The sequence below is a fragment of the Pholcus phalangioides genome, unplaced genomic scaffold (genome assembly GCF_987345545.1).
Source record: "Pholcus phalangioides strain wild (caught in Gottingen) unplaced genomic scaffold, Ppha-v1.0 ptg000008l_1, whole genome shotgun sequence".
NCBI classification, from domain to species: Eukaryota; Metazoa; Arthropoda; class Arachnida; order Araneae; family Pholcidae; genus Pholcus; species Pholcus phalangioides.
In genome coordinates, this window is record NW_028301601.1 from 8,192,082 (window position 1) to 8,215,161 (window position 23,080).

Genomic DNA, 23,080 nt, shown 5'->3' on the forward strand with positions numbered 1-23,080 from the left:
TACACGAGATTGGAATAGGGGGCAACTTGCTGAATTGGATAGAATCGTGGTTAAGAGACAGGTCGCAACGAGTTATGGTGAACGGGGAATTCTCTGGTTGGACAGACGTCACAAGTGGAGTTCCTCAGGGAAGTGTCCTTGGCCCCATACTTTTTTCACTTTTTATCGATAAACTCGATCAGGGTATCGATGGAATTACTAGCAAATTCGCAGATGATGTGAAGCTAATGGGGGTAATCGGGAATGAAAGCGATAGGGAGTTGCTCCAGACCAACTTAAACAAGATTGCAGCATGGGCAAATGAATGGAGCATGACGTTTAGCGTAGATAAGTGCATGGTCGCTCATTTTGGTTCGAACAACCCACGGTTCTCTTACGAGTTGAATGGTGTCACTATCCCGGATGCAACTAGAGTCACCGATTTGGGAATTCTCATTGACGAGCGACTTAAGTTTTCTGAACATTGTTCAGCGGTTGTCAAAAAATCGAATAGAATGCTTGGTCTCATTTTCAAAAAGGTCTCTTCGCGTTCTCCTAAAGTCATTCTTCCTCTTTTTCGAGGCTTAGTTCGTCCTGGACTGGAGTATGCTGTAAGGTTTTGGAGACCATACCTACAGAGGGACATAGACTTGGTTGAAGGGGTGCAGAGAAGAGCTACGCGTGTCCTTATTGGCACACAGGGCTTGAGTTATGAAGAAAGACTTCATTTTTTGAATATGTTTACATTGGATGAACGCAGGTGTCGAGGAGATATGATCGAAGTGTTCAAAATTTTCAATGGGATGGATAGGATGGACCATGAACTTTTAGTACACCGCCAATCGACTGCTTTTACAAGGGGACACCAGTATCGATTGGTGAGGGACAATGCAAGGTTATGGTGTCGCAGGGAATTTTTCTCCAATAGGGTTGTTAATAAATGGAATAGCTTACCCCCGGAGGTAGTAAATTGTAACACAATTGACACGTTTAAAAAGAAATACGATAAACATGTTGGGGTAAATCGAGAAGCTATCCATTCTTAGAATAAGACAACCATAAGTAATCTTTATGGGCATCGTATAATATTTTATCATGTGTATATATTGTTTGTAATTTGTGTTAATTGCATTTTTAATTGGGTTGCTGTATTTTTGAAACATATGACAACCATATTTTTATGGGCATCTTTTTATCAGCCACCTCGTTGGGCATTTTGCCTGTTGTGGCGTTGTATTTGTATTTGTATAATAAATATCTTCACAACATCCAGTCTTCTGCATATCTTGTATTAACAAGTGGAGAGCGACATTCATGTCACGAAGTAATTAGCCAAACCTATACTTTTGAGTTGGATATTCGAGCAATATCATTGATTTCATTTATATCTTCTCAAGTACGAAAATTAATGTCTCCATATTGTCTCTTTTGATATTTATTTGCATAAATTCATGTGCGTTAGGATATTTTAAACATTGTCAATACATTGGATTGACATTAAAATTTATTTATTATATTAAATTTATAAACATACACTCACTACACTACTGACACGCAAGCACAACTTGTCTTTTCCGTCATATGCCAATCCTAGGCAATTTGTAGGTCGTAAGACAGCCTGCAAAGGCTAGGAACCGACGAAAACGTTCAATTCTGGTCTGGTATGAATGGGGCCAAATTCTAAGGATTACACAATCTATATTATATCCATGGTTTATGCTATATGTGGGTCATGTTATAAGTGTACTGGACTGTATATGCAAATTTTTGGAATTTCGAAAAAAGATGATATAAAAAACATTTGCAAAATAAGGTTAAATTAGGGAAACTAAGAGATATTGCAGTCGTATCCCGTTTTAACGAATACTGTTACAGCGAAAATCTCGTTCTGACGAACGCTTTTCTAATCCCCCCCCAGATAACTTTACATACGAACAATACAAAAACCTGCAATTCCTTTATAACGAAATTTCTTTATAGCGAAGAGATTTCTCCGGTCTCTTGAAATTCGTTATAACGGGATTCGACTGCACTAGAATGTTAGATTTCAATCAAGTACATCTTCTAGTAATATGGCCGGTTTTTTTAAATGCGAAATTTTTGAATTGAACTGTTTTATTTATTCGAGAGATTTTTTTTTGTTGTTGTTGTTGTTGTGAACGAATGTGAAATTTTTTCATTTGGAATTCCTTATTGCCAATAAATGCGAAATTTCTGGTTTTAAAACTATTTTTTTTTGTTGCGAAATTTACGTATCATCTCTAAATACAATAAATATTAAATAATATAATTTAAGCCTTTTTGAAATTAATAAAATAAAACTATAAAATTTGAGGAATCGAAAAACCGCTTGAAACCACGTGCGAAAATAAAACGATAAAGAGAGAAAAAAAAACACCACTCCTCTCAACTTCGCCAAATTTCAATTTAGCCAAGTATTTCACTACGGGGCTAACCACGACCTCCTATATAACCGGCCTTTGCGTAGCGTTGTGACGTCACTGGAAGTAGTGCTAAACCTCCGCCTCCTTAAGCCTAACGATCTGATCAAATACGGCGACGATATTTTTTGAAGTTTTTTTCTCCCTGAAGAATTTGAATCACGTAACCAGTCGGGAAATTTTCTTAAAAGACATCGATATTTTTTTCAACTATATACACACACATTAATGACCCATTTAAAAAAATTATTTTGCCCTTTCCCATTAGTTATGCACTGCACTATTCAGTTTTTTTAAAATTAAACAATGATTTCATAGATATCTCTCATTGTAGAGAGAGAGAGAGAGTCATCTTAATTCCTTAATTTTTTTTCTATTTGAAAAAGAAAAAACCCAATCATTCTGTACAGTATTATTTCTATAAATATGAGACTTTTTTTTTTTAAATCGAGTGTTCCTAAAATTAAACCTTTGCCGAAATATCTTGAAACTTCTGATTTTTGAACTGATGAATGAGAAAAAAAAAGCCTTGTATCTTTTTTACTCCTAAATATTATTTGATAGCAATAAAAGACACCATAATAATGTCAAATTGGAAAAGTTTATTTACATGTCTCAAAAAATATTGACGTTATCTAGGTGGTCGTGGGCTAACACCGACTGGAGAGAGTATGACGTCAAATGTCCCGCCTTGGCAGTGCTGACAACGGTGTCCCCCCAACATCTATCGTGGGAACATCACGTAACTCGGTGAAAACAAACACGATCCCCCGTTATTTTCTTATGGTATCCACAGGAATTCAAAACGATGAAATAATTTCAGCATTCATGAGATAATTCCAGAATTAATGAAAGAAATAATTTCAGCATTCATGAGATAATTCCAGAATTAATGAAAGAGATAATTTCAGCATTCATGAGATAATTCCAGAATTAATGAAAGAGATAATTTCAGCATTAATGAAAGAGATAATTTCAGCATTGTTAAAAGTGATAATTCTAAAATTAATGAAAGAGATAATGAAAGATAATTCCAGAATTAATGAGATGTAATTTCAGAATTAATGAGATGTAATTTCAGAATTAATGAGATGTAATTTCAGAATCAATGAAAGAGATAATTCCAGCATTAATAAAAGAAATAATTTCAGCATTAATGAAAGAAACAAATCCAGAATTGATGAAAGCAATTATTCCAGAACTAATGAAAGAAAATTCAACAAATAATGAAAGAAAATTCAACAAATAATGAAAGAAAATTCAACAAATAATGAAGGAAAATTCAACAAATAATGAAGGAAAATTCAACAAATAATGAAGGAAAATTCCAGAATTAATAAAGAAAATTTTCAGAATTAATGAATTAAAATCCAAAATTGATGAAGGAAAATTCAAGAATTGATAAAAGAAATGATTCCAGTATTAATGAAAGAAATAATTTAATCTTTTTTCACCTTTAGATGAGTTCTCCATCTTTTTTTTAATCTTTAAAACGCAATATTTAGAGACCGAACTGTACATTTTATGGGCAAATCGCCAGGCGGGAACTTTGTTTTCACGGAGTCACGTTGCATTTGATGTCGCTGCAGTCGCGGTGGCTGGATGCTTCCTCCAGTAATATAAGCTCGATGCAAGCCTCAGGTTCTCTGTCGTCTGCTTCTGTCCTGGTTACTTGTTTTGGGCGTCTCCTTGTGTCTTGAAAAAATTAGTGAACTGGGAGTTCGAACTGCCAGTTCTGTTTGTGAGCTTAGCTTGTAGGGAACCGACTTCTTGTCTGTCGTCTGCTCATTAAGAGGCTCTTTGTTTTGCACGTCTCCTTATGCTCAAATAAAATAACCGATCTTTCAGTTTGAATTTCCAGTTCAGTTTATGAGCTTTGTTTATAAGGAACTGAGCGGAATAAAGAATATAGTTTTTTTACTTCATCATCACCGCATGAGTCGCTTTTCAATTTGACGTTAGATGGCAGCACATTACTATAAAATGGGAGTGTGGCAAAATTCACGTTTTACGATCTTAGCTGTCGTGTGCTTGTGTCCTTTGTTTTGGATGTCTCTTTGGGTCTAGAAAAAATAACTGAACTGGAAGTTTGATCTTTCAGGGCAGTTTATAAGCTTTTATAAGGAGCAAAGCTGAATGAAGAATTTAGTTTTTATACCTGAGCTTCGTCATCACCACATAAAAGACTTCTGATTTTGAAAGTAGATAGTTGCACCAACAATATTTTTAGAAATAAATGTGCAAATGTATTCTAGAGTATTAAATTAATTTTAATTCCCTTAAAATTGTTAGTGCCATTATGAATTCGTGGCAAATGCTACAAGGCAAAAAAAAAACTGCTATTGGCGGACGGCGTAACGCTTTGAGTCACCCGGTATATACGGGACTCATTACTTACTACATACAATACCTATAGGGCGTACTGGCCTAATCGGGAAGACTGGATGCATTTATCGCGCCCACGACCTGCAGCAGGGGTCGCTAGATTGGGATCCTTGTTGGGGCCTTAGAGGCCAGATTTTTCACTGGTCCCCGGATAAAGAATTTATAGTGTGAAAAAAACAAAAATTATAAGAAACTAGGCTGGAGCCTTCCCCCCCCCCCAGAGGCCGCGCTACCTGTGCAGCCACACACCTCTCTAGGAAAGGGTGCCAAATCCGAGTTGGAAGGTAAAAAAAATTGTTGAGCTGAGAAACGTCACCGGGGGCACCAAAAATAGATACCACACGGGCAGAGATTCCTTTGTCTTTTCCGACCCGTGCCCATTGGTACAAAGCTACCTTAAGACCATCGTAGACCCTGGACTTCAACTAGAGGTTTGGTCAGCTGTGTCAAGCAAGCATTTTGGCACCCTCTTGTCATGTTGAAGCAGAGTTGGAAACAATTCAGAAAAGAAACCATAATCGGTGTTCTTAACTAGAAACGGTTCTTTGGCCGTGCGACTTGCATGGCTGTATGGGGCACCTCCAGGTGCGGACCCAAGTCGATGTATGGGGAAAAGCGAATTGTGTAAGTTCGTTGGATCGTCCCGTATTTTATGGGACAGGAAAATTTTCCAATTCAGTTCTTACCTATCGCCCCCCCCCCTCCCCCACCCATGGATCCGTTCCTGAGCAAAAGCAGACAAATTCAGCGAATGGAGCAGAGGCAGAAATATTCAGCTGGGAAAGAAGCTGAGACTTAAACTGCAAAATAAGTGGAGGCAAAAATATTCGGCTCCGAATGGTGCGGAGGTACAGGCAGCTTCAGCTGCGAATAAAGCCGAGGCAGAGATCTTCAGCGCAGAGATCTTCAGCTGCGAATGGAACGAAGGCAGGTATCTTCAGCTGCTAATGTAGCCGAGACAGATATCTTTAGCTGCGAATAAAGCCGTGGCAGACATCTTCAGTTTCCAATGGAGCGAAGACAGGCGGATCCAGGGCGATGCGTCGGAGAAGCGACTTCCTGTATAGGTGCATTGGATCATCCGTATTTCACAGGACAGATAAATTTCTTCCATATTATTTGACTCTTGGGAAGGGCGACCGCCCCTTCTCCCTCCGTCTGAATTTACATTTGGGCACTGCTGTAAGAGGAGTGCGAAATTCGTGTCGAAAAAGTGAGAAGCTTTGTCGACAAAAAAAAACGTGGGCAGGGGACACCAAAAGTAGGTTCTGCACAAAACAAATATCTTCTCGAGTCACCTCTGTTCTTAACGCATATTAGTACATCAGGACCCCCTCATCCTCCAGAAGCAGGGTCGCTGTGTCAGATTTTTTTACCGGATTCATTACTCTGTAATGAATTTATAAAAACCATGGATCCCATATCCTACAAAATGGCTCCCAATAAGGCTGGGATCTCTGGTACACCTCCAGGTCAAACTTTTCATGCCCTTCCCCCCTGTAGTAAGTTTATAATGTAGGAAAATACACAAAAAAATGATAATTATCGTCCCGTGTCTGCTCCCTTCAAGTTGCGGCCCTCGGGAGCAGCGTGTCTTGTGACCCGGGCATCGGATCAGAGGAGGATGAGCACCAAATTGCGTCCTTGCTCCTGCTTACTAAGCATTTAGTTGCAATCTTTGCAGTCCTGTCTACTCTTGTAGGAAGGGCCGCAACTAGGGAGGGGGGTAGGGTGGGCAAGTGGGTCCAGTGCCCCTGGCACCGGACCAGAGAGGGCACCAAACATTACAAAGGGCGTCAAAATGTGATCTTGCCCGGCTGACCAAGCATCGACCCTGTTGCGACCCTACTTGTGGGAAGGAGCTTATGAGCCAGGGACGTAGCGTGCCTTCTCGGGGCCCCGGGCAGACTTTCTTGGGAGGGCTCTTGAAAAGATTTATTATCATGCAAAATAAGTGTAGATTTTTTTGTAAGCCCCCCCCCCCTATTTGCTCGAGGCAGGACTCTGGTTGCCCCAGCCCTTTTACGGGTCAGGGTCCACCCAGGGGGAATGCCCAGAATAACGGGATTTGGTGAACTTTTTTTCAGAGCATGTTTCATACAAATTACTAGGTGAGCATTTCCAGCCAGAAGGGAGGGGGCTCAGATATATCACTTTGTTCGGGTGGCAGGGCAATCTTAAGAGAGCACCATGGGCCCTGGGCCAAGTGATTTTTCTGAGGCCCTACCAGCAAATTTACATGTATGCTCCTCGAAAATTTAAACTATGTCTCATTTTTGTGAGGCCCCTTTTCTCTTGAGGCCCCACGAGCCATGACCGGGTTGGTCCATGCGTTAAGACGGCACTGAATGAATGAACGCCAGAACTTTGCCACTGGACTTATCCCGTTGCCGAGATCTTTCTCAGCCCAGCTTTGTGGCAGAGTCTGGAGCATTTTATTTTGTATCAAAAAAAAGAAGGAAAAATAGATACAAAATTGTTACAACATATTTTCCCCGGACAATTGGGTGTACTGTCGCGATTAACAAATTTTGTGGTGATTACAGACGAAATGGGATTGGGAGTTGGAGAAAAGTATCGAGGTTTCGTCAAGACCGAGTATGTACGCATATTTTGATGGAAGTATATTTTAAGAGCAATTGGAAGGCCCCCCCCCCCCATTCCATCTCATCTGTTATCTTACACTTGTCGTATTAGATACACTGGATACAAAAAACAAACGAAATGAGAATCTTATTGTGAAATATAAAATATGCATCGTAGCGTGTCTCTCGCTTAACACCTTATTGGCGAGCAAATGGGTTTGATAACTTGCGGACTAGAAGCCAGCATCATTTTTATTGGGTTGAGTTCAGTCACTCCCCGGGGTGGATTTAATGAAAATATACAAAATAGAAATTTTGTATGGGAGAATATATACAACTAGCTATAATACCCGGTGCTGCCCGGGTTTTCTTCAATGAGGCTTTTTTGGATCACGTGATATCTCCCTCTCTTTTTCTTGAGGGACATACAAACCGTGTCCAAGTTAACCAATATGGCGACCTGCGCGATTCATGAAATAAACAAATCTAGAGTTACACAGAAACGTAGAAATGAATATATATTTTTCTTTTTTTAAGGGGCGCTAGGTATTTCGATCCCCCCCCCCGAACTTCAAGTTATCCATCTGTCTGTTCCAGCTTCCAAAAATCCTTAGTTAAAGCTGTGGAATTTTTTCGATGCACTTTTCACGGGCTCATAACTAATTTTAAAATATCCTAACCCACATGAATTTATGCAAATAAATATCAAAAGAGACAATATGGAGACATTAATTTTCATACTTGAGAAGATATAAATGAAATCAATGATTTTGCTCGAATATCCAACTCAAAAGTATAGGTTTGGCTAATTACTTCATATTTAATCTCCTGGGCTTCGTATATCTCTAAGCGAACTGAATATTTTAAAAATCGAGAATTCAATACAATTTTTAAAATTATTGATGGGGCGGAAAATCCCACTAATTTCCGCATTTCTAGAGTAAAATCGACAATTTTAGCACTGATTTCTATGAGGATCACCCTTTTCCCGACTCTCAAAGCGATGCTGATGATGATTATGACGTCTATTCAAAAAGCCTCATTACTGAGAGTATATTGAAAATGTGGCAAACCATTATAAAGGCATAAACTATTATACATATACTAACAGGATTAAAGAAGTGACAAACCGTTGTAAAGGCATAAACACGTCTGAAACGCATTGCTAGGGAACCACGGTAACCAAAGTAAACGTTCGAAAAGTGATTGTTGAGGCCCAAAAACCATTGTTGCCGGACAGTTTTTTGCCCCTTTGGGGCATTTGCCCTCAGCTGACGAAATTTTAAAGTAGCCTATCGTTCAAGTCCGGTCCCATTCGGTATATATGCAAAATTTGGCGACCTTCGATCTAAAATTGTAGATTTGTATAGAGAACACACACACACACATACACACAGAAAATCAATTTTATACATATAGATAGATTAGGGGGGGGATCACCCGTGCTATCTCGCTTAGCGCCTTATTCGGTGAGCAACATGAATATGACAATAACGCTAAAAATAATATTGTTGGGGCTTTAAACTGAAATCCTCCTTTAACAATCAATAATAGTTAAATGGGAAAAAAATTAAATTTTAATCAAAAATTTTCAAAGCATCTGCCGAGAAAGGAAAGGGTTTCTTTTGAAAAAATTGCGGCCCCTGAAATTTTGCGGCCCCATGCGACCACACATTTCGCACCCCCTACGTCCGGTCCTGATCGGAGACAAGTTGGGAAAGAACAGCATAAATGAGAGAAAGAGTCTTGCCCTTTAGTTCGCATGTTCTTTCCCAACTTTTCGCAAATTTTTGTATTAGAAAAAAACTTTCTACTTGGGTTTTTCAGGACAGGGTGTCCATGTAAAATCATTTGTTTATATTTTGTGACGCACTGTATTTTCATTCTCAAAACTGGACACATTTTTAGCATTTTTTAAATTGGAACCTTACCTCTACGACAAATAGTTGATGAGAGAAAGGGCGAATTAACAAAGGCCACCCTATATAGTAAATCCACGGTCTATCTAAAAAATAAGAAAAGAAACTTCGAAAACGTGCGTTTTGGCAATTCAAAACAAAAAGGTAAAATTGACATGCATGTCTCTATCTTGCATAATTTCAAAAATCAATCTTTTAATAAATTTTTCATAAGAATTTTTAATCAAGAAAAGCATAGAGAAATCAAGTTGAATTTGGGGATGGAAAAACCAATAAAATTTAACATTGTAATTTCAAAGCTAGAATCAAAACACAAAGTAAAATTTAAGAGGCGTTGAGTTAAGAAGCAAATAATGTTTAAAAAATCTTTTTGATTGAGGGTCCATTTCCTCGATTTAAATAGCATTAGTTTTAAAGATGTTATCAAAGACTTACTAGCCTTCCTAAAACTAGAAAAAAGTAGGAGAAAGCTTTTAGATAAATGAAGTGAGTGCTGAGAAATATCCAGATCATATATTCAACCTTAGACGCAGTCACCTATCCACAGCGATGAGTCAGGAGGGGTGGCTAATTGTGCATGATCGTAGGATTGTCCTGTGTTTTATGGGACAGGCCAAGTTTTACCATATTATCCGGATTTTGGGAGGGGTGATTACTTCCCACCCTACTTCTGGATCCACTGCTGGTCTTAGATTAGTTACCTAATCTATTCTGAAATACAAAGTTTCATTCAATGTTTTTTTGTCTTTCTTCCATTGATAAATTCAACATTGTGTGAAATATACGTATAAGGGGGGGGGGGGCACCAAAACATTTAAGTGCTTAGGGCCTTCAAACATCTTAATTCAGCCCTGGGACCCCGCATTGACAGTGCTGATAACAGTGTCCCCCAACATCTTTCGTCGGCAAATCACGTGACTCGGTGAAAAACACACAATCTCCCGTTATTTTTTATAGCATCCACTGGAATTTAATACAATAAATGAAAGAAATAATTTTAGCATCGATGAGATAAATCCAGAATTAATAAAAAAAATAATTTCAGCATTAATGAAAGAAAACAGTCTAGAATAAATGAAAGAGATAATTCCAAAATTAATGAAAACGATCATTTCAGCATTAAGGAAAGAGATAATTCCAAAATTAATGAAAACGATAATTTCAGCATTAAGGAAAGAGACAATTCCAAAATTAATGAAAACGATAATTTCAGCATTAAGGAAAGAGATAATTCCAAAATTAATGAAAGAAAAATTATAGAATTAATTAAAGAGATTATACCAAATTAATTGAACAAAAATTATAGAATTAATGTCAGAGATAATTCCAAAATAATTGAAAGCGATAACTCCAGAATCAATGGAAGATCATTCGAGAATAAATGAAAGATAATTACAGAATTAAGGAAAGAGATAATTTCAAAATTAATGAGAGCGATAATTCCAGCATTAATGGAAGATAATTTCAGATTGATGAAAAAAAGTGATAATTCCAAAAGTAATGAAAGCAGTAATTCCAGAATTAAGGTAAGAGATAATTCCAAAAGTAATGAAAGCGGTAATTCCAGAATTGAGGTAAGAGATAATTCCAAAAGTAATGAAAGCGGTAATTCCAAAATTAATGAAAGAAATAATTTAAGCATTAATGTAAGAGGTAATTTCAGAATTAATGAAAGAGATAATTCCAGAATTAACGAGGTATAATTTCAGAAGTAATGAAAGAAATAAAAATTACTAACGGAAATAATTCCAGAAAGAACAAATGAATAAAGAAAGAACTAATGAAAGAAAATTCCAGAACTAATGAAAGAAAATTCCAGAACTAATGAAAGAAAATTCAACAAATAATAAAGGAAAATTCAACAAATAATAAAGGAAAATTCCAGAATTAATAAAGAAAATTTTCACAATTAATGAAGGAAAATCCAGAATTGATGAAGGAAAATTCAAGAATTGATAAAAGAAATTATTCCACATTAATGAAAGAAATGATTCCAGTATTAATGAAAAAAATAAGTAATATAATCTTTTTTCACCTTTAGATGAGTTCCCAATCCTTTTTTTAATCTTTAAAACCCAATATTTAGAGACCGAACTGTACATTTCTATGGGCAAACGAGCTTTGTTTTCACCGAGTCACGTGGTTTCCTTGCATTTGATGTAGCTGCTGTCGCGGAGGCTGGACAAAACTTTAGTCAGAGAAACAGTAGTTTTGATCCATTTTTTGCGTACGCGCACTACAGATATGATTGCAGCATGAATTTTACAGAGTTGCCAGTGTGTGATATGGCTTCCCTCTGCACCATGTTGTAACCAGAAAAAATCGGATAAAATTTATTATATTTTATAATGAAATTTAATTTTAGTTTTCAAATTTTTTTCAGTGCATTTAATGTACTATCATGTAAAACGTATCATTAAGGCATATTATCAGATTATTTGAAATAAAAAAATTTAATGACAGTGAATAAACGCAAATAATAATAATTGCGGTATTTAGCGTAAGTACAATCAAAATATAGCTAAATAAGTGCAAATAATAATAAATATGTATAAAGATTGCAACGATTGAAGATTGAAAAAAAAACACGTGAGAACGAAATAGGACGAGCCGTTAATGCCAAAAGCACAGTGACATGATTGGCTGTTGGGGAACTGACCTATCAGTTTGTCATATTTGGCAAGAAATTATACTTTTTCATCATTGAAACAAGTCGCCAAAATGACTTTGTGTTGCTATCTTTTAAGACAGAACTCTGTCGGGAAACCTCATGACCATGTACTTTGTATTTTACGGAACAAAATTACATAGAACTCTGAGAAAATTTTAAATTTCCCGTTATCACGTCATTTCTAGTAAAAGTCATTTAGTGGATTTTCGTCTCTAAGAGATATTGGGTGCATTCAATACCACTCTACTGTTGTTACATTACGCATGCTCAACCCATGGCCCGCGGGCCAATTTGGCACTCAGAGTGATCTGATGTGACCCGCGCCCTCAAACTTAATTTTGTAAAAATTTACAGATCACTTGAGTAACCCGCCGTACAGTTCCTCGCACACTTAAACGGTCGGTGGCACAGCACTTAAGTGACTCGTGGGACATTTACAGAGCACTTGAATGACTCTTGGCACAGTTTAATATCACTCAAGGGACCAGCGACATATACACAGTTCACTTGAGCAACCTACGACATAGTTCTAGAACACTTTTGAGTGGACCCGACATATTTCCAGATCATTTAATTCTCCGCGGCACATTTTATATCACTTAAGTGATACAATTCCACAACACTCAAGTGGCCCTCGACACATTTATGAACCACTCAAGTAACCCACGACGTATTTACAGATCAAATGTGCGGCACAGTTCCAGAGTAATTAAGGGACGTGTGGCATAGTTTCAGAGCACTTGAACGGCCTGCGATGCAGTTTCACATCACTCAAGTTACCCGTGGCCTAGCTCTAGATCACTCAAGTGGCCTCCCAGGCATATTTCGACACGATTTAAGTGGCTCGCGACACATTTTCAAATAAAGTGGCCCACTCTTCCCCCAAAGGTTGAGCACCATTGCATAAGGGTAATTGAAGCGAGGGGGGTCCATGGAAAAATTCCAGTTGGTCCGTGTAAGCTTGGAAGTGAAAACATTTTCGTCATTATTCTTATCAGTGGTGTTTTAACAATAAAAGAGCCACTAGATCAATGGACCCCAGGGGCGAACAGTTGGTCTGGTGCCACGGACCAGTGGGGACGAAAATTTCATCCTTTAACCTCACCTTCAACATTATAAGGGCAATACCGTCTAGAGCAGAAGCTGCTGCCTTCTGCTCTAGAAGGTATTGATAAGGGGGGTGCCCAAGCATTTAGTTGCGACTTTGCCTACGGCCGTAGCAAGAAATTAATTTCGGAGGGAGGGGGGTGACAAAAAGTAGAACAGACGATTGTACCATGTTATTGCATATATATTGGCCTTTTCTTACATTTCGAGGGGGGATGGAACCAACCTCACCCCCTTCTCCTCGCTACGGCATTGATGGACAATTGAAGAGGCTTTTATTGATTCGCAAATTTTTTTCTCGAAAATATGCAATTTACATAACTGCACAATTTGCAGTCCGTCTCATAAATTTTTAACTACGTATTTTTTTTTCCATTCTTTCTAAAATTTCAACAATTGGGTTATTGGGATTAACGCTCACACATTAGCTTTTAATCACGTATCTCCTCTTTTATCAATTCTGAATTTTTATAATTTTTTATTTACAGTATTTTGTATGTTCATATTTTAAATTCGAAGGGTTTTTTTTTTATCATTACTGTGTATGCTTACTAATGTGCAACATTGAAAAAAATGTGCAGAACCGCTGACATATATAAGAACAACAGTTCTGGGATTCAAGCCCCACAAGCAGAAGCCTACGCAAGGAGGTGCTCAGAAGACCCATGCCTTCCCCCCAAAAGTTATAAAAAAATTTAATATTTTGGTCAAAAACAATTTGAAAAAATATCGAAAGAAAATACCCTTTATATTATGCTTTGTGGTTTTACATTTAAAGTATAGGAAATATTACGCAAATAAATTGTGAGCTGTTCAAAATCTTCTCTCTGCTTTCATGTTATCAGGTTTAACCTAATTTTTGTGCTTTAATCACTGTAATTATTAGAGGAACGATGGCTTGGAGATGGGAAAACAATCCTCATTTTTTTTTATATTTCTATGTACTAATTATTATTTGGGAGAGTTCGTGGCCTTCATTTCATGGGTACTGTGGGTTCACCGAACACCCTGCTATAAGCACACAATGTAAGAAATATCCTTATCCATTGGCATTTCGTCAAGAACAGAACTACTACCTTGGTCCATCAGATAACTTGGATAGACCCCCCTAGACATTTTGAAAACCCAGAAAGCACAAAATTTTGTAAATTTTTCCTTGCTGTAGATATTTTTAATCTAGTGAGTTTAGCCCTGACTGTAGGTGTGTTATTGTTGAAGTCAGGTCTGAAAGGGTAATAGCATTCTTTTTTTAATAGGCTACCATACCTGCCAGAAAGCGATACACGAATTCCTTTGTATTTCTAAAATTCAATGTCATTTTAAATGTCTTTCCACTTCTTGAATATCATCAAAATTCAAGAACCAAGATCTGGTGAATATAAACAAATTAAAACAGTAATGAAAAATAGGCATCAGATAAATGTGTAAAAGAATTTTAAAGCTCTAACACTCTTATAGAAGCACCCCCCCCCCCCCCCCTCTAAATCCTAGCAAGTCTTGAGAGTTCAATAGAAATTTCACATCATTTTTGTAAATAAATCACAAAATAAATTGAAACTGAAGTATTTATTGATGAAAAAAAAAATATATCAGCTAACGTTCATTTACAATGTATACGACTGCAGTCACTATGCACATACAAAGGACTTTTGACCATTTTCGCTTTCTCAGCATAAAAGTGTCAAACACCTGTTGATGATGTCTTTTTTGGTGATTGTTTCCTCTCCAGAACTGAAACTAACGAATCTCTGATATCATCTAGTGTTTTGTGGAGAGAGACTCCCACTTTCATTTTATCTGGAAAGAGAATGAAAACAATTGTAACAATTAATAACACAAATACAAACTCTACGGTCACAACAGGCAAATTGCCCAAGTGAGCTGATGCTGGGAATAGGGTTTTAACTCAAGCAAGGGTGAGCAAACAGACAGTGTTTCAAAAGAGATGGGCTATTTCTAAAAAGATGGAAGAACAGGTGAAACAATCTCATTTTTCCCTTTAGCAATGCATGGAACAAAAAAAAAAATGCTAAATGGCCAAAATTCTACTTACACAATACAGTAGACGCGGTTTATTGGAATCATGTATAATGTTATCATTTGGTATTGGTTTAACCATAGCTTTTTTCCCTCCCCAAATTATTATTGTCTGCAAAACTATGTAGGAGATTAGAAAGTGTAATACTCCCCTCCCCGACAAACATTTCTGTACTCTGGATGATGATTTTTGCTTGCACATGAAACTGATAGGCTATCTGATTATTATTAGCAGTTATAATCCCTGTACGTGTGCAGCTGCTTTTGCAATTAACTTCCACCAATGGAGGCAAACAAATGTATGATCAAAAAGAAACTTCAGTTCCCTGTTAATTGTCCAGATTCAGTTTTTGTTTGAAAAACTTTCTCAAGGGAGCTATGGAACACACGGTACATGAATTAAACACCTGATGACTGCATTAAAAAAAATTTTTAGCTTAAAGGAAAAAAAAATCCCAAGCATGATTTTTCCTCGAAACATTCCTAAATAATGTTTTTCAGATTTTCAGAGACATAATGACTTCTTCTCATGTTGCAAGACACACTGCAATGAAATCAGAAAATTTTGAGTCACCCTTACAAAAACTAAATTTAAATCCTCCTGCTTAAAATTAAAACTCCCTTTTAGCAATCACATGAATTTCAGACGGAAATATCAATTTTACAGTTGCCACGTCGACTAGGATTTATAAAGCCTTGAGCTATGGGGGAAAGCGAATTGAATCAGCTTGATTTAAATTCTGTTTTTCCTTTCCATAACTTATATTGAAGTGAAAGTAGTAGTATATATGGTATACATGTTATTGAAATGTGAAGTTCTTGATTAAAATAAGCATAGAAGATCTTTGGGATAAAATATAGACTTAAACTTAATCCCTAGATATAGAACAGCTTTCTTTCTGCACTTTTTCTAGATTTTGTACATGGAAAAAAATTGTAGAGAAATATAGGGAGTTAAACTTAGCACTTAAACAGTTCTCCTGATTAAAAAACAAACTATTTTTTGTATAAAGCCTTGAATTCTGCGTACTAATTGCTGATTCAAAATAATAGATATGTTGTTCCAACATAAATATCGTTGGACTTTACATTTTAATACAAAAAGTGGAAAAGGTCTAGTGTTTGTCTATTTTTTTTACCAAAACTCATTAAATATGTGAAACAATGAAAATGTGTAAATTACTAAGCAACATCATGCAAGTTGGAAACACATTATAATAAATGCATCCATCTATAGCGGAAGAAACAATCTTGTCAAGAGAATGATTTTATTTAGTTGATGCCGAATGGAAGTTCAGAAGTGAAGTGTAATGATTAACGTATGGAATTCCGCACATGTAATAAATCTAAAACAAATATATAGTTGATCCCACTTATAACGTTTCTCCGATTTAGAATGTTTTTCCACTTGATACAACTTATTTTCATGGTCCTAACAATAAGTAATTCTCATTGCGATTTCCTGTTTAAAGCGTTTTCCTATTTATTACGTTTTTTTATGACGGTTTTTGAAAATCGTTATAAGCAGGATTCACTTTAATTAACAGTTGAATGCACACATTTATATATTTACTAATAATCAATGTATGAATTCCCTTCTGATTGATTTTACATTTTTTTAAAAATATCTTAGCATTTTCAATATCTTCTGATCAAATTTAAAGCAAATCAGATTCTCTCTCTCCTCTCCAGACACTTATCTTCTCATTCCCTATTCATACTTTGGTTATCCTGCTAAAATGATTTTATTTTCCTTCCCTGATGGTCCACAACTCTGATCTGTCACCATTTAACTGCCACATATTTTAACACCTGAATGTGGGTGCTATATCAGATTTGTGTTTAAGAAACTTAAGTGTGCTTATGTGTGCGTGCCCAGCATTTGGAGTGTTTTGTGTTCAGTAGGTGGTGTTATCTATCTAGCGCCGCAACTAGATACTTTCTCAAACGGAGCAAGTACACATTTTGGCACACCCATATAATATAGAACAAGCAGTTATAAAGTGTGAATTTGGTGCGCCGCTCTAGTCCAGAACCCAGGACACTAGGCCCGCCTGTCCCTCCCAGTTGTGGCCCTGTATCTATTCTCCAATCTGGTAATGCGTGCATTTGAAGTTCAATGTATGCATATTTGTGTTGTAGGTCTGTGTGATCGCCATGGCAACCAGAAGCTTTTTCAAAGAAATAGCCAACTCCAAATTTGAAATCTTTAGAAAAATCACATTTTTAGTCGATTACCATTGCGCAATCGCAAGTTCCAAACACAGATTTTCACGAAAAGCAAAATTTGAAAGGGTGTTCCAATCCTTTATGATAAAAAAAAAAAACCGCGGATTCGCAATATTGTACGAACAAGATAAATTTCGCCGTATAAACATGGTCTTTGAATGCCGGCCGATCACTGCAAAAGTACCGTAATTTCCCGTATATAGCAGGAAGGGAAAAAATTTACAGGGTAATAAAAATCAGAAATTTGAAACTTCTGTACACGGCCCCTCATTCAGAGAAGCAACCAAAAATATCCCTCATCTTCAACAACCCACGGGTATATCAATACAGTAGTGTACAAAGTAGTAAAACCAGTTTTTCAAGGTCGAGGGATCACGATACACTGTAAAAAAAAGTTGGGAGCTTTTTCCTCTCTTACTTTTTTCTTCTAAGAACTAAGAATGAACGCATCCCGGAGGACGTGTGAACAAAATTTTTATGCTTCCTTTCCCGAAATTCCGAGTATTTGACACGTTATAAAACGCGTCAATGGCATCTCTGCCAGTCAGGGGCACTGCTGCCAAATGTGGGGGGGGGGGGGGGGGGGCACGTGTAGCTTACACAAGGCTACAAGGGGTGTGGTGCACCTGAGCAGCAGATTGTAAGGGACGGCAGCCTAGGTGTTAGTTAGACATCAAAAAATTTTAAAACCTCGAATATTACAAATTCACATGACCAGAGGCAAATTTACAGTTTAGCTGACTGTGGGCTACAAAAATTTTGCCACGTTCCACTCATCTTTGTCAAATTTTCTTGACCATTTATTTCTCAAATTTTCAGGGCTATAGCCCAGTATCAGCCAGTATTTCTCAACCTGTAAACATACCCGTTTCTTACTTTTTTCATCCCTCTTTTCCTCTTCACCTGGTCCCTAGATTTCTCTATTTCACTTTTTGCCTGATCACTCACATGCTTGAAAACTCTATGGAGTTTACTTTGGTCCTGTACATGCTTGCAAACTCAAGGCCACAATTTTTGGTCACTCGCTGACTCAGTCCCTCTCTCCCTGGGCAGAGACGGATGTACATTTTTGTCAATTTTGGAGTCCTCCTCCCATTATACTAATTTTCCTGTGACTATTTATTTCTTGAATTTGCTGTCCTGGGCCTGCTAAGCCCCTCTGTAAATACGGCTCTGGGGCCATTCAAGTATTACGTAAGCAGATTTTCAGCCATTTTTGACACCCCCCCCCCTTGTCAGCAAAACACTGACCCCCCTGCCCCCGTCAGCAGCTTAGAATATTTCATATCTTGAAAAAGGGGCGGTTGATGACATAAGCAACCTTCAACCCCCCCCCACTGTCATCAAAAGTAACCAAATCGAAACCCCTCTCCCCTCAATGCTGACGTAATACTTGCATGACCCCTCTGCAAATGATATATATCATGCTCTTAAAACATACCTTTCTGATATATTTGTTGAGAAAACTTTAAGATAGAGCTTAGGGACAGTGATACCAGAACAAGAATGTACTCGATCTCCCTTTGTGATAGAGTACATTCTTATTTGATGTCATCGAGTAATTTTCCTGAATGTCAAATGAATTCAAATTCTGATTCTTAGTAGTCCGATCTCTGTACAACAAAAACGGCTTAAAAATAATTTTTTAAATAAAAGTTACCTCATTATATTTTCTATTTATAAAGTGTCAGCAACGATGACTCATCAACAAGAGCTGAAATGTGAATTGAGTTATCTGGCAAAATTCTATACCTCAGCGCCATACTATCATACGTGATTCCGAGGAACAGAACTAACAGAATTAAGAACAGTATAATGATTTGACTCTTGCCTCCTGCAGCAAGAGTCTTCTTTAGGTGTGGCACACGAGGCTTTGCACCCGGATGGCATTTAAGCTTGAGCCGGCCCTAGTGGAGGCCATGCTTCTATTATTTCTAAAATAACATTGATTTTTAGATTGTTTGTCTCGGTAATTTTCATGTCTAGCATTTCTGAAGGAAAAAAAAAGGATTGAATATAGAAAAATTTAGGTGTGTTAATTAGCATGTTAATGGCTCATTGCTGCCAACATAAAATATTAAACAGAGGTATAAGCTCAACAACTACAAAAGATGCATTAAAGGGGGAAAAAACGACAAATCAAGTCACTTGCAATTTCTTACCTCTGTGCTTTGAAAGGAGAATTATTGGTGTGTCCCAAGTAACTTTCCTAGTGCTGCACTTGAAACATTCTGGAATTTTCAAGTAATATTATTTCAGCAGGAATTCATCTTTCTGCTACCCTGACTTTTGCAACATCTTTGGCCAGTGCATCTGCTGATCTATGACACAAAGGGCTCCTTACACATTCTTTCTTTTATGTCATTCTGATGCTTTTGATAGAAATATTTTGACTGCCTTACCAAAGATTAAAATCTAAAAAAACAAACAAAAATCATGCATTTCAAAAACACAGAACAGCCAGAACTGGGGTGGGGAGGGCAAAGGGGAAAACAAATTCAAAGGGGCAGCAAATTTTTTGTGAAAACAAAAACACAGGTGTAAAATCATTAATCAAATTCTAAAGCGGCGGGAGCAGAAAAATCACATCTGGTCCTCTCCCCCACAAAAATCGCAGTTAACCCTCACAGTGACAATCCCGAGATATCTCGTCAAACTTGATCTGCTTTATTTATTTATTTATTTATTTATTTACGTCTCAACAGGCAAGGATTGCCCAATTACAGAGATGGACAAGAGAAGAAAAATACAAAAACATAAATACAACAAACTACAAAAAAAAAAAAAAACCCAATGGAAATACATACGGAAAACGCATATTAACATGAATATTCACTACTCACACATACTTTTAAGAATTCCCTTATAGTTGAATTGAACATATCGGGTTTCACATCGCACTGATTATATATATTGCACATCTCAAAAATAGGGGACCGTCGTAAAATATTTGTTCGGGGTTTAGGGAGGCGAAAAGTTCGCCGAACAGGCCTATTTCCAATTGGCACAGAAAAATCAACAAGTTGAAGAAGGTGGCAGTCATCAATTATATTATTTACAAGTTTATACAAAAAGCGAAGGTAACTTCTTCTTCTTCGGCATTCCAATGATTGGAAATGGAAAAAACGTTGCAGTTCAGTTGTACTTACGTCATTGATGTAGACATGAAATTGCCTGTAAAACATGTAACGTAGAAATCTGTTCTGAACTCTTTCTAGAATCAGTGAGTCTAAATTGTTGTGAGGACTCCATATAATAGTGCAGTACTCTAGTTTCGGGAGCACGTAAGTTCTGAAATTATTGCTGCTCCTCACAACAAATCCTAGCAGTTTTAAGCATTTATTGGTGAGATCATATATGTGATCGGTAAATGCAAGCTTGGAGACAAAGAAAATACCAAGGTCTTTGATTACGGAAACACGGCTGATCGAAACAGCATCAATGGTGTAGTCGAATTCGGTCGATGACAATTTTCTTGTATAGCTGATGACGTGGCATTTTCGAACATTAAGCTAACATTATTACGGTCATCCCAAAATATCTCAATTTCTTAACAGCTTTGCAGTTGCAATGCAGACCAGGAAAATTTGAAAAACTACTTAAAGGGTTAAGGCCTGGCATAACTTCACTCTTCAGTTATTTTAAAGTTGTAGTCACTGACAGTTTGATTGTGAGGTGAACAAAAAATATTTTTGTCTCCTGGAGAGTACCAAAAAATATGCCAATTGCAATAACAGCTTTATAATATTCGAATACCGCATTCCCAGCACACCACGAAACAGTAACTGAGATCAGCATGCAGAGAATATTCATATTTTCCACCATACTTGGCAAATTTTAGTGACCAATTCCTGGTATAACATCTGTTTTCAACAGAATTACAAAAATTACCTGTATAATTCAAAAGTGACCTTTCTTCAGTATCAGAAAGCATCAAACAATGTACAGAATTTAGTATCTGCATTTCGTATTAAAGGTTGGTAATTGAAGTAGATTAATATGTAAATGTTCAATTTTCATTATCACTATCAAATTCTTCAATTTCCTATAGTGGGAAAACCATTACTTTATTCCAATTAGCTCATTTGTTCAATATAAATTGATATCAGTCTTTTGAATGTATCACGTTATCCTCATTGAACCTTGGTTTAAAACACATGCCGGGAATGGAGACTCCAACATTCAAAAAACCGGAGTCTTCCCCGATTTGCCTGGAATGACAGTTAAAATACTGGGAATACTGTTATTTTGACAGCAGTAACAGAGTCGTCTTAACGCACGGGACTACCCCAGTGTGTGTGTGGGATCATAGCGCTCCTTCTTGGTGCCCCAGGGTTGACATTTTCTTGGGAGGCCCCAGGCCTTAAAAGGGAAAATATTATGCAAAATAAATGTACATTATTTGTGAAGCCAACATTTGGCTCGAGGCCCCTGGTCTCACCAAACCCACTGCCCTTCTAGGACTGGGGTCCTGGAGAGCGGCATGAATTTGGACTGGGGTCCTGGAGAGCGGCATTTGGTTTCACTTTGACAGTAAGCATGGTTATTGCTGGGCAACAATTTCTAGCCAGATGGAGGAAAAAACAGGAGTGTTTGATAAATTAATTTTTAGTCAGCTTGGGGAGGGGCAAGGCCAGGGCTCAACTAGATACTTTGTCAACCGGGGCAAGCAGGCCAATGTAGAATTTTAGCACGCCAATGTAGAAATAGTTAGAGGGTGAATTTGGAACCCCCCTCCTGGTCTCAGCTCCCGGGCCACTCGACCCGCTCCCCCGTCCCTGGGCACGTCCCCCTACACTGTGTACGCCTCTGGTGCTCGTGATACACTTAGCACGCCCCTGGCTAGCAAATTTATTGAGTCGTGTAATGATTTCCCGGATTTGACGAAGTTTCTGTGCATATATCGGCATCGATGTTACCCCCGATAAAACGATTTTCCTCGAATTAAGGAATGGAAACGGCAGTTTTACACAATTCGTTAAATCGGGATTTTCAACTCTTATTAACGAATAATTTTAACAAACGAATCAACTCACCTTGGATCGATGAAAATACATGCTGCTCACGTTGAATTTCTTGTCCATAGCTTTCAGTCACATGATTGCAAAGAATATTTTGTGCCGCATACTTTTACATTCTGAACGCACTAACAGTAGCCGATGTTGGCCGTTTATTTTGGTCATCGAACGACATAATTACGAAACAAACAAATCCTCGATAAAAAAAAAGCGCAAAAAGGGAGGAAATGGCGGAAAGATCAGCGTATGAACAAAATGAAATTTTGACGCCAACCATGCACTGCCAGTTTTTTCACCAAATTGCTTTCAACCGGCAACCTATTCATTTTTGTTGCATCATCAACAGCCAATCGTCGGTCAACAGGGTCGATAGAGACAGTAATAATAATCCCATGTGATGCTCGTGGTAATAAAAGTAATGAATCGAGTAGAGCGCATGCGCAAAAAATGCGAGCAAGTAGTGGTATCTCCATCGTGCATGCGTGGAGCTGATGATCAAAAGTAGTGTTTCTGTGACTATGTGCTATACGGAGGCTGGATGCTCCCTCCAGTAATATAAGCTCGATGCAAGTCTCGAAATCTCTGTCGTCTGCTTCTTTCCAGGTTACTTATTTTGGACGTCCCCTTGTGTCTTGAACGAATTACTGAACTGGGAGTTCGAACTGCCAGTTCTGTTTGTGAGCTTAGCTTGTAGGGAACCGACTTCTTG

The 23,080-nt window shown here is 37.6% G+C and overlaps 1 long non-coding RNA gene across 1 annotated transcript; it reads right to left on the bottom strand.

Moving 5' to 3' along the window:
• Window positions 1-14,640: 14,640 nt before the first annotated feature.
• On the bottom strand, window positions 14,641-22,642 carry LOC149083593 (uncharacterized). Its single transcript, XR_016192909.1, has 3 exons — window positions 22,390-22,642; window positions 19,516-19,768; window positions 14,641-14,884 (listed from the first exon to the last, which is right to left on the bottom strand). It is a non-coding gene; the product is annotated as an uncharacterized LOC149083593 (long non-coding RNA).
• Window positions 22,643-23,080: the final 438 nt, after the last annotated feature.